Below are 12654 nucleotides of genomic sequence, written 5' to 3'. Positions count from 1 at the left end.
ATTCTTATTTGTTATGTGAGTTTTCCAAAAGAATTGTATTTAAGGTGTGTCGAGTCTTTCAAATAAAGATGTTCGGAGATGAGAATAAAGAGATAAAAAAATGCATGAATGCTAATGCCCTAAGGTAAATGTCATGTAAAAATAAAATTTGAAAAAGAAGAAAATAAAATCTTTTTGGAGTTTAAAAAAAATGAATGCAAATTAAGGCTAAAATGATATGCAACCTAAATTAAAATGCATGAGAAAACAAAAAGAAAAAGGGAATACCCCACCCCAAGCTTAGAAATAAGCATTGTCCTCAATGCTTGGGGCGAGGCGAAAGTACCTAGACCGTGGGATCGGGAGGAGGGTATGGGTATGGATTAATGGATTCTTGGGGGAGAAAGAATGCATAGAGAGAGGGAAACAACCGACATGCTAATGAAGAAGAAGGGTTGCATGTCACTTAAGTTATTTGGTCAAAAAGTAAATGGAAGTCAAAGCTGGTCAACGAATCCACGAGGACAGCTTCTGGAGTACATGCGGACCATTTGCAGTACATGCAGATAAGTTATGGAGTACACGCGGACCATTTTTGAGCCATGCGGACGAGGTTTCGAGTACACGCGGTCCGCGTAGGAAGTTCTATAAAAAGGTGCTAAATTGAAAGAATGACGCAGTCAATTTTACAGGCCACACGCGGTCCGTTTGTATAACCCACGTGGACGCTCTTCCAAGTACACACGGTCCATTTGTGAACCCTTGAAAAATCTCAAACCCTCATGCTTAACCAAAATGAACACCGGGAGTTAAAAATTCAACACTCTTTTACTGCATAAGGAAGAAGAATAAATGTGAAATGCAAAAAGGATTTATTTAAAACATTTATTTGGAATTAGAAAAGATGAAAACACTAATTTTTCGAAAAATGTCCTTCTTTAACATCTTTGGCAAGACGTCCTTCCCTCTTAGTTTCAGTATACCGGGGCATCCAAATGGATGACATATAGCACATTTGCATTAAAACCTTCATAGAAAGGTTTCACACGATGCCCATTGACTTTGAAGATTTGCCCTGTGTCGACATTTTTTTAATTTCCACACCTTCATTAGGACTCCTTTCTTGTATTTGACTTTCTTTTTACGAGAAAACCATATCAGACTTAGACCTTTGATAATATCAATCATCCAACCATATTCTTTCTTGTATTTGTTCAATAAGGTGACTAACTCTTCCTTCTTTGACATGGTGGTTGAGTAGGTGACCGGTTGGGCGTCTTCTTTCTCGGGATACGTATCCTTTGAAGGGTCCGACAGATTTAGCGTTTCTGGCTCTTGTGGTTGTTCTACCACTGGAGTTAGTTTCTCAATGGTACTGGGTGGCTCAACCTCTCTTTCGTTTACACCCAACACTTCCTCTATAGTTTCATTGTCAAAATTTTCAATGTCTTCTTCCTCCTTGACAACCTATTCCACTTCTACTTCTTCTTCCTCTTCTTCATATGACACTCATGGGCCATCAAAACTTTTCTCATCTTTCAAAGGAATGGTACATGCACTATGCCATTGGATCTCTTCAGATGGTAGTTTGTCTTGAGCTTCCATTATACTTATTGTTTGATCAAGTTGTGTTATTTGTTGCTCCAAGATTTTGAGGCTGGCTTGTGTTGTTTCCTGTAAATTTTGGGTAGAAGTGGCAATGCTCTTCACAATCTCCTCTAAGGACATGCTTGGCGGTTCAGGTTGTTGATGAGGTGGAGGACATGGATGTTGGAATTGTGGAGTTGGTTGGTATTGGTCATTTTTCCAAGCTTGGTATGGGCTTTGGTATTGGTTGTATCCCCATGCTTGGTTGTTGTCCCACCATTGATCATGTTGAGGTTAATCATAACTCCATTGATTTGACGAGTAATAGCTTCCCTTTTCTTACACTTCCTCCCATTTTCGGTCACTTTCAATCATCATAACTAACTGAGCTAGCTTAGAAAGTTTATCTTCAATGCAAGGAGTGTTCATTTCCGAACCATACCTTTTTCAATTTTTGAGTTTTAAACTAGAGTACCTGCACAATGAGATCTAGGCATAGAGAAACAAACTGATTAAATATAAACCAATCCCCGGCAATGGCGCCAAAATATGGTGGTTTTCGAGGCCAACAAAATTAATAACCCTATGTATTTTACACTAAAATAGTGTATAGTGGTAAAGGGATCGAATCCACGGAGATTGACTCAATTTAATAACTCTATGAAAAATCTCTATGTAAAGATACCTGTAAAATGACAATAAATTAAAAATGGGGGGTTTAGTGTTTTACAATACTTGTAACAAACTATAATTAAACTAAGATTTAAATAGAAAATTTCAACAAAACAAGAGTTTGATGTAAAATCAATAGGATAAAGATGGTTGACTTTGGATTTTCATTACTTGAACATTTAGTTAAATAATCATGAGAATACCAAGGTGCAATATTTGTGTTTATAATCTAACTTGGCTATAGCAATTTATAAGCATAACTTGCCTCAACTCTTATTTTGTATTAAAATGACTAGAGAAGTTCATAGCACATTTCCTAAATCAAAGTCACAAAACTAATGAAGCATGTAATTTTGTGAAAATCAATTAGCATTAGGTTTTAAGAGTCACCAAATCCAAAGAGTAATCTATTGCTTTTATTACCACTATGGAGAAAATATTTTCGTAGTCTAAATGAACTGAAAACAAACATTTAAACTAATTGTTGAATGTTAAATTGAAGACCCATTACTTAGCCAAGAATTTAACCAACAAAAATAACATTCGCATATCAATATTCATGACTAGATATATATAAACATGAAGGAAGTTTTTATAGAAAATATAATCATAGATATTCAAAACAAGTTCATGGAGTTATTCAAAATAACCAAAACATTCAAGCAATTACATCCAAGTCAACCCAATATGAGTCCAGCCAAGCATGGCCAAAATGAAAGAAATGCAAAGTAGATTAGTGATACCAAACATTGTTCAAGATGCAAGTTGGAAGAAAAATTGCTCCAAGCTTCTAAATCTTCCAATATTCTAGAGAGCAAAAGTGTTGTTCTTCAAAGTCTTCCCCCCATTTTCTTCCTCAAAAAAGCCAATAAATAGGTGTAAAAATTTAGATGTAAAAGTCCCCCAAAAGTATTCCACCAACCTTCCCAAAATAGAGTCAAAAAGTCAAAAATTTGGATTCTTCACAGTGCGATCCACGCGGACCATTTGTAAATCCACGCGGACCGCGTGGATTCTAGGCCATTTGGCCCATTTGATTGGCCTTCTAGATTGCTCTTCTCATCCATGGTCCATCCCATTTGTGCAAGGTCTTGATAGCCCAATTATTCCTTCCAAACTCTTCCAAGATGCTCCAATGCTTCTTTAATCTTCTGTAGCTCGAATTCTCGTCGTCCCGCCCGAAATTTAAGTCGGACGCGCTTCTTGCTTATATTGATACCAAGCCCAATTACACCACTTCAAGTCCATGAACAAATTGCAAGCCTCCAGCAGTCCCGCACTCCTTCCACACCTCCAATAACAAATAGTTTTCGATAAATCCTGCAAATAAGCTCAAAAGACTGGAAAGCACCCGGTAAAGTAGAAAAATAACAAAAAGAGAAAATATGCATGAAGATTAACTAAAATGATATGGTTTTAACTAAAAATAAACTATGAAAAGAAGTAATAAAAACAAAACTATCAGTGAGTTCATAAGAGTTTTGTATGTGAAAATCTGTAACTTTTTCCTTATAAAATGACAGTATTCGTTCCCAGAAAATCCAATATTTTCTTAAAAATGAGTTGTAGTCTTAAAAACCTTAAGACCAAAAATGTATAAGTATTTTCATACTTAAAATAGTATTACATAGTTTTGTTCTTATATAAAACATTTGAATGCGTGTTACCCTGTAAACTAAATGTATTTGCTGATTCCCCATGTGAGTTATTACAACCATGCTAAAACCATAGTGGCCGGCTACGACGTTCTTTAGGCGTCAGAATGTTAGACAATTGTCACCCCATACCTGCTAGTCTAGCCTTTGCTAGCAGCTTAGGTGCGGGATTGTCAGTCCCGTATAGATCTATACACAAATGTCACGCTCTCTTGCTGAGATTCTAGTTATAATTCAGGACTTTAGTGTGTACTCTGGTAGGTACGGTGAAGACTATGTCTCACAAAATTATATCAACAAGTTTACATATAGTGTAATGAAAACCATTTGTTAGTGAAAATATCACCTCTCCATATTACTTACATAGTGTAAAATAATTATACCTTTATATAATTATTTGCTTTGTCACAAAACGTTAAAATAGTGCTAATGACCCATAAACTATACATATTATAGTTTATCTTAAATGTTTTGTTGTACCTATACACACACACACACACACACATATATATATATATATATATATATATATATAAGATAACATGTTTAGATGTTCATAAGACCATATATTATACATCTAACACAAGTATATGAACTATTTGTTTGATAAAATTAGTTTTCTGGTTTTTGGCCTTTTTACGTCACCAAACGGTAAATATTGAGTTATAAACTTTGTAAAGTTCATTTTACCTTTTTGTAGAGATTAAGTCAATCTATCCTTTTATGTTTAAAACAACAAAATTTAAGTCAAATTTCACAAAAATTGTGACACAACTTATTCATGACCATTTTTGCTAGAAAACCCATATGTGTTCATAAAAACCATAGTTTTTATATTTTTGTTTTTATGACATCTTCTAAAGAACATAAAGCATGTTTATACTCATTTGTCATAGTTTTGCATTTAAAAAAAAACTTACCACACAAAACTTTTCATAATACTAGGTAAAAACATTATTTCATGCAAATAATACTTTTACACAACATAAAGAAGAAGCATGCATAACAACTTGTGTTATTATACAAGTTTACTTGTATCCCCCCCCCCCTAAAAACTTGGATAAAAATGAAAATGAGGGGTATGAACTCACATTGAGTGTGTTTTTGGTGGATAAAGTGGCGAAGATGAATGATTTCAGGCCAAGAACACTTGAAGACACTTGAAGATGGAGTTATCCTATGGATATTAACACATATTAATGTGTGTAATTGTAACAAAACTAGTATATTTATGTGTAGAATCACTAGATAAGTAAGGAAAAGCTTACCAAAAGATGAAGAACCAACTTACGGCGAATTAACCTTGAGAGAATTTGAGTTGTTCTTAAAGAAAAAGATGAAGAAAGTGAAGAAGTTAGAGACATGAAGAAAATGGAGTGAGGGGGGGGGAGGGGGCTTTGGCCGAGAATAAGAAGGGAGGGGTGTAGGGGGTAGGGTATGGGGTAAGGTAGTAGGTTGAGACTTTATGAATTAAATATTCAAGAATGGTCATTGTAATTAAATAATAATATTTTTTAAAAGATATAATCATCATATAAAACAAAATGTGTCTTTATTTATTTATTTATAAAAGGATAGGAATTTTTTCTAAAATTAGTGATCTTTATAAAAAGTGTGGTAAAAGGATGTATATTTATTTAATTTGAACCATATAAATTCAAATTATTGTAGAAATCATTATTATAAAAAAATAATAGCACCTTTCACGAAAGTTAGGATGATTCATAATTCTTTTCGTTAACTTTTGAGTGTTTAAGTTGGGTATAGAATATGTCGCATTTGGTAACGGATTCACCAAAAATCTGTATATGTAACATTTGTTATGAATTTGCCATGTAGCATAAGTTTACGAACCCTTGTTACGGATATTAGATATACCTAAATAATATATAATTGAATTATAGAATCTTTACGTTACTAACCCCAATTAGGGTTTAGGCTCAATAATTGGCGATAAGAGAGGTACTTTGTATTATAAGTTGTCAATAGTACATTAGCAACATTAGGGAATATCACATTATTCCTAGAATTCTAATACAAGTTGAGTGACCTAGTTGAATTTTGTTGACTTTTTTTGACCAAAATTGACGGTCGTCACAAGAAGAGGGGGGCAGAAAACAAAACAAAGGTGGATATGGAAGAAAAAGATCAAAATCAAGGAAAAGAGGACAATCAAGAAGCAGCAAAGAAATCGGCTGCTGGAGTTGTAACGAAATAGGACATTTCAGAAATAAATGTCCTAAATCTCCTGTAGATAATGACAAGAAGGATATGAATATGGCTGAAGACTACAATGATGTACTGATTTGTTTTGTAGAAAATTTAGTCGAGTCCTGGGTAATAGATTCAAGAGCATTGTTTCATGCTTTCCGCAACAAAGAAATCATGAGAAATTTCAAACCTTATAGCAGTATTGTTCGTCTAGTAGATGGTAAAATTATGAAGATCACTGGTATTGGATATGTAGCTTTAAAAATTTCAATGTGTACTACCTAGATTTTGAAGGATGTGAAATACATTCCTAATCTGAAGAATATGTTGATCTCGGTGGCAGAACTGGATGCAGTTGGACATGATGTAAAGTTTGGAAAAGGTAAATGGCAGGTTATTAAATGGAACTTGTTCATTGCTCAAGGAAAGAAGAGTGAAACTCTATATATGGTAGGTTGGCATCAGAAGAAGTAAATGAAACTATTAGAGATGGAGAGCCCTCTAATTTATGGCACTGAAGGCTTGACCATATGAGTGAGAAGGGAATGGAGATGCTTGCTTCAAAAGGCAGGATCCCATAGCTGAAGAATGTGATAGTTGACTTCTGTGAACCATGCATATTCGGTAAACCAAAAAGAGTTACTTATGTGAAGAGGGGTCATCCACCAAAATCAAAGAAGCTTGAGCTGACACATTCTGATGTCTTTGGTCCGACATCAGTTTCGTCAATAGGAGGTTCCCGGTATTACATTACCTTTATAGATGATGCTATAAGAAAGTTATTGGTTTACTTTCTAAAAAATAAATTCGACGTTTTTCTCTACTTTTAAAACGTTCAAAGCTGCTGTGGAAAATGAGACAAATCTGAAGATAAAATGTCTGAATTCAGATAGTGCGGTTGACTACAGAAGCAAGGAGTTTACTAATTACTGGGTAGAATACAAAATCAGAATGTTTAAGACTGCGCTAGAAACACCTCAGCAAAAAGGTATTGTAAAGAGGATAAACAAAACGTTAAATAAGATACCTAAAAGCATGAGGTTACATGCAGGGATGCCAAAAATGTTTTGGGGGAGACATAGTGAGCACAATTGCTTACCTTATAAATCGCGGATCCTTAGTCCCCATTGGTTTTAGAATTCCAGAAGAGAAATGGCAGAAAAGGGAAATGTCCCTCTCTCACCTTAAATTATTTGGTTGTAATGCTTATGTCAAGTCTAAAGATGAGACCAATACAAACTTGAAGCCAAAGCTAAGAAGTGTATCTTTATTGGTTATGGTCTAGATGATATGGGCTATAGATGTTGGGATAATCAAAACATGAAAGTGATTAGGAGTAAAGAGTCACTTTTAATGAAGATACCCTCTATAAGGATGATCTAGTTACAACTCCAAGCAAAAATAGGAATGGTTGCGCCGGATAATGTGGTAAGCTGATTTGTAAATTATAATCCAGATTTTTATGCGAGTCGGTTAGATTTTAATTTAATTTCTAAGTATATATATATATATATATATATATATATATATATATATATATATATATATATACACACACACACACACAAAGTCAGTGTGATGATATTTTGTTAGCAGTGGCATGAAAGCATGTCTTAGCTTCATATTAAACGAAAGGTGATCCATCATTATTTCTTTACGTTCCTCCTTGACAATACTCAACTTTGCTAGATAAGCAAATGGTCGTTTACTCATACTTTTGTGGTGATCTTTTTTTTTTCTTTCCAAGAACAAGATGTGGTACGTAGTATTCATTTGTAGGATATAGAATCTATTAATTGGTTGAAATCAAGTGCTATGATTTGCTATGACAATTTGAAAATTTGGATTTTTTAATACTTTGTATCATTTTTTCATTGAGCTCCTTACTCTATTGATTGTTGAAAGAGAGTTGATATATACATAATAAATTTTCTCGATATACAATAATATGTGTATTAAAATGTTGCATTGTACAACTCTATAAGTCATAAATTATTATGTATGAAGAAAAACTATTGTGTTCATATCACTTCCATTGTTGAAAGGAATTTGTAATTTGTTTTGAAATCATTTTAGCTGTAATAAGTTCACGATTGACACTAATCAGTAATCACTAGTGCTTTCGAAATACAACTTTATGGTGGTAATATAATTTGTCCACTAATGCATATATAGGAGGTGTTTGTGTAAGCTTATTTTTTTGGGCTTAAGCTTATGAGCTTAAGAACTTAAGAACTTATGAGCTTTTAAGATAAAAAAAAATATTTGAATTAGCTTATTACTTATTAGCTAATATATTTTTTTAAATAGTGTTTGGTTATAAAGTGACTAAAAAGAGAATAATGTAGTGCTGCAAAAAAAATTTATTTAGGATTGAGGGTAAATAGGTAAATATAGACAAATAAACTAATCCTTTGAAAAAAAAGTTGTTTTTACTTGACTTATAACAATTGGTTTATCTTTTATGATAAATGAAAGTTTTTTTTTTTGTCACTTATCTCACTATCATTCAATTTGTCAAATGTCAATTTATTGTTATTTTGAATTAACTTTTTTTTTTCATTTGTCATTTTATGAGTTTTTATATTTTATTAAATTTTACATTTTAATATTATACTTGCAATAAATGTAATAATAAATTGATATCAATTTCATTGATGAACTTACTTTTTAATTTCAAAATTTTTAAAATTAAAGGTTATTAGTTTCTTTTATTTATTTAAATTATTATTTTTTTTAAATTTAAAAGATAAAAAACATTTCTATTATAATAATTTAATATATTTTTTTTATTTTCTTATAAATTCAAAGTTCTGAAATATTTTGACTTTTATATTTAACTTTTCAAAAAAAATTAACTCATATAATACATGAGTCTCACAACTAGTTTTTAGATAAAATAAACTTATAAGCTTAAGCTAATAAACTAACCCACACAATAACTTTTTATAAGCCTAAAAAATAAACGGATAAATTAAAAAAACTTGAAAAATAAACTAAAACAACCGTAGTAATGCTAAAATATGCCAAATATAGAATTAAACCCATAATTTATTTGGTTATAACAAATAAAATTTAAGTGCATGCATAATTCGGTTCAAATTTCCATATGTATTGCAAATATTGGCAACGACAACAAATCGTGTGTCAAGAAGCTTGTGTTTGTTCTTTTGGCCCATCTCACATGTAAGAACAATCAGGCAGTGTCATTGGAAAACGACTTATAACGGGTCTCCATCTAACACATATTGTATACTATTATTGAGTGTCGGCATATTTTTGTATGATTTATTTTTCACGTATCGTTAAAATCTAAAAGTAATATAATATTTGCTCATAAAAATATAATATTTGGACTTATATGTTATGCGTTAAAAATAGGGTGAATGCCATTTTAGCATAACCAACTTTTGTCATTTGTTTTAAATAGCCATTGAATTTTTTTATGCATTCTAAATCACTAAATTTTCATTTTAACTGTTAAAGAAACCATTTTTGTAAGGGAGAAAGGAATAGCATGTTACAAGATGATGTGGCATGTCATTTGTCATCTTTGTCGGTAGAAGTTGTCTATTTTTTTTTCTTTTATATATATATTTTCAATAATCTTATTATATATTTAATAAAAATCCAATTTTATTGCAGAAAAGAGGGTGATTTTGTTCTTCACCCTCGCTTTGTTCGATAGCCACACAGAAAAATCGCAAGACTAGGTACCTTTTTCATTGCGACTCGTTCATAATTGATTCTTGGCACCCACCCCAAATCGCACCTCCTTCTCTCTTGTTCTCTTTCTAGTCGTACTGCAGAAACTTAGGTTCACCCTTCTTACCTTCAATTGACTTGCTGGTGTGAAGTAATTGGTCATATTGTTAAAAAGTTGAGTTCTAACGAACAAAGGTATGGAGGATTTGTTAGTAGGAAAGAGTTTAAGAAGTTTTTGAAAGGAAGTTTACATTGTCAGATTCTAGGGATGGGGTCAAGGATATTTTAGAATTTAGATGCGCATGATTCGGTGAAGATGACGATAAAGCTTGAACTTTGCTACAAATAAGATCCATATGATGAGGAATCTTTGTTGTTGATTCCATCTCTTATTGAAGATAATAGAACAAGAACACCAAAGTGGGAGTTGATTCATGGTAGTATGAGGCCGATTCATGGTGGTGAAGGTTGTAATGGAGAGATAAAGGTGGTAATGGGTGGATTTTGTGAGGATGGTGTGCTTTGTGGGGTCTTAAAACCTATTATAGCAGTTCAAGTGACCTCAGTAATAGGTGAAAACACTTATTTCCCTAAAAGTAAAAAAAAAAAAATAATTAACATTTTAAAACAAACGTGAAAAATTGGTTGGGTTAAAATGAAGTTAACTCTTAAAATAATATTTTTATAACCAACCGATAAATAATTACAAAAGTAAATCTTTCTAAAATAGATTAAGAGGATGTTTGTTTTTTTTAAACATTTCTTGTTATGTCGCACATAACATGCATGACATTTGGAATTTTGTAGTTGTTTTTTTGTTATATTGTCTATAACCAAATATTAATAAATTATAAAATTAATCACTAAAATTATCAAAATTATTGAAACTAACCAAAGAAATAACCACCGTTTTGAAAATTTTAACAAAATTAACATATTATTCACTACATTAACAATTTTATTTACTATGCTTAATTATTTTATATAAATGTCTTTAACAGTCATATCATCGCAGTAATCTTTATGTTTGATTTTCATATGATTAAAACTAAATATATTTTTGATTTAGAAATATTTTTAACTACTGTATGGTTAATTTCAATTTATTTCAACAGTCTGCAATGTTAAAAAACAAAAAGACTTTTTATTGCAGTTTGCATACGTTTGGTTCACCTCTTTGTTGAACAGAGATGTAGATCTGGTACGCAGACTACAACCGTTTTACCTTCAAAAAAACAAACACCACATAAATTACTTGGTTTATTAAGCACACGCACATTAGCTTATGTTGCATACAAAGATTCAAACATACATATAGGTTTGTCTAACGCAATATTTCTGATATATTCACTTATAAATAAATTTTTGATAAAATTATAAAAGTGGTCCATATAGTTTGCAATATTTATACGTTTTTGGTTACTAAAGTTTCTAAATCAGAAATATAATCAGTATCAGGAAGTTTTTATGTTTTTTTTCGTCTCTTAACAAATTGAAATGACTAACTTGTACTATGCATTTTGTAACAACCCAAATTTTCCAATAAAAATTTTCATTTTTAATTAACAAAATTGTTTCCAATGAGCATAAAATACCAATTAAGATTGTTTTCAAAATCCACAGTATCAAACACTTTATTCATAATATCATAGTGTCCCCAAATAAAATCGTCGAAGAGTGCATGCCGCGCCATCAAGTCGGGCCCCTGCCCTTAGGCTTTAAAGTACTTGAAACAACCAAAAAACTATAAGCTAATGATTAGTGAGTTCCCCAAAGCATACCCCACAGAATCCACATAATCACATAATCCATATTAGCTCTATAAGCTACCCATACCACATAAGCCATGCATACAAACATATAAGGATGTCATGGAACCCCCACATAAGCTACCCATACCACATAAGCTACCCATACCACATTAGCTCCAAGGTCTTATACCGAGTGCCACTGGAACCCCCACATGGTTATCACTGTTGGGATAGTGTCTAAGGCTGCAACTATATTAGGCAAGTATTTGACCCGATTGAGCATGGTCCTTTTGGGTTGCCTTCACCATAGCAACTTGATAGGATGATTTATTATGAGAGAATAAATATTATTAATATATTATGAGAATAATATAAGGAATAATAATATTTTTATTTGATTAATATAAGTCATAAATTAATTAGTATTAATTTGGTGACTTAAAGAGATTAATTAAATAAGAGGGTATAAACTGTCAATTGTTTGATAGTTACACTTTAGACTGTAAATCCTTAAGGGATAAGGGTTGGACGGATTCTAGGGCTTGGGATAGCTCAAAATCGTCCAAGGCTTATCTAAGGTAAGGATTTGGATTGCTTTAAGGAAAGATTATCCAACTAGGGTTTAAAGGTGAAACCCTAGGAGTCTACAAGTATAAATAGACCCCTAGAGCAAGCGAAATCGGTCTCTCATCTAAAGTAGAGTACCCGTGGCCGATTTCTTCCCAACCTCTCTCTCAAATCATCCTCCTTGCTAGTTGGTGTTTGTAAGCCATTAGAGGAGTGACAATTGTGACTCTAGAGCTCCAAGACAACAAGATCAAACAAGAGATTCAAAGGTAAACTTCTAGATCTGATTTTGTATTGTTCTTATACCTAATTAGTCATTAGAAGTCTTGGATTCAAAGCATGTTTAATTAGAAAGCCTAGATCCAAGCATTAGGGTTTTGCATGCGCACATAGGAAAGTTCTTATGGCTAAAACCCATCAGTGGTATCAGAGCCTAGATTGGTTTCTATTAAATTGTTGCTTGTTTGTTTGAATCTTATTTGAAAAATTCGATTTTTGTGTTTCTGAGTCATGGACTCGGCGAGTTG

At 32.3% G+C, this 12654-nt stretch overlaps 1 long non-coding RNA gene across 2 annotated transcripts; it reads right to left on the bottom strand.

Annotated features, from left to right (window-relative positions):
• Window positions 1–2827: 2827 nt before the first annotated feature.
• On the bottom strand, window positions 2828–10359 carry LOC128126730 (uncharacterized). 2 transcript variants are annotated; one of them, XR_008224832.1, is made up of 3 exons: window positions 9822–10337; window positions 5162–5216; window positions 2828–5070 (listed from the first exon to the last, which is right to left on the bottom strand). It is a non-coding gene; the product is annotated as an uncharacterized LOC128126730 (long non-coding RNA). The 2 variants fall into 2 exon arrangements; XR_008224831.1 differs by having other exon boundaries at window positions 2828–5216; window positions 9822–10359.
• Between the last annotated feature and the right edge of the window lie 2295 nt (window positions 10360–12654).

The sequence above is a fragment of the Lactuca sativa genome, chromosome 6, assembly GCF_002870075.4.
Source record: "Lactuca sativa cultivar Salinas chromosome 6, Lsat_Salinas_v11, whole genome shotgun sequence".
NCBI classification, from domain to species: domain Eukaryota; kingdom Viridiplantae; phylum Streptophyta; class Magnoliopsida; order Asterales; family Asteraceae; genus Lactuca; species Lactuca sativa.
This window is presented reverse-complemented; position numbering and strand designations above follow the sequence as displayed.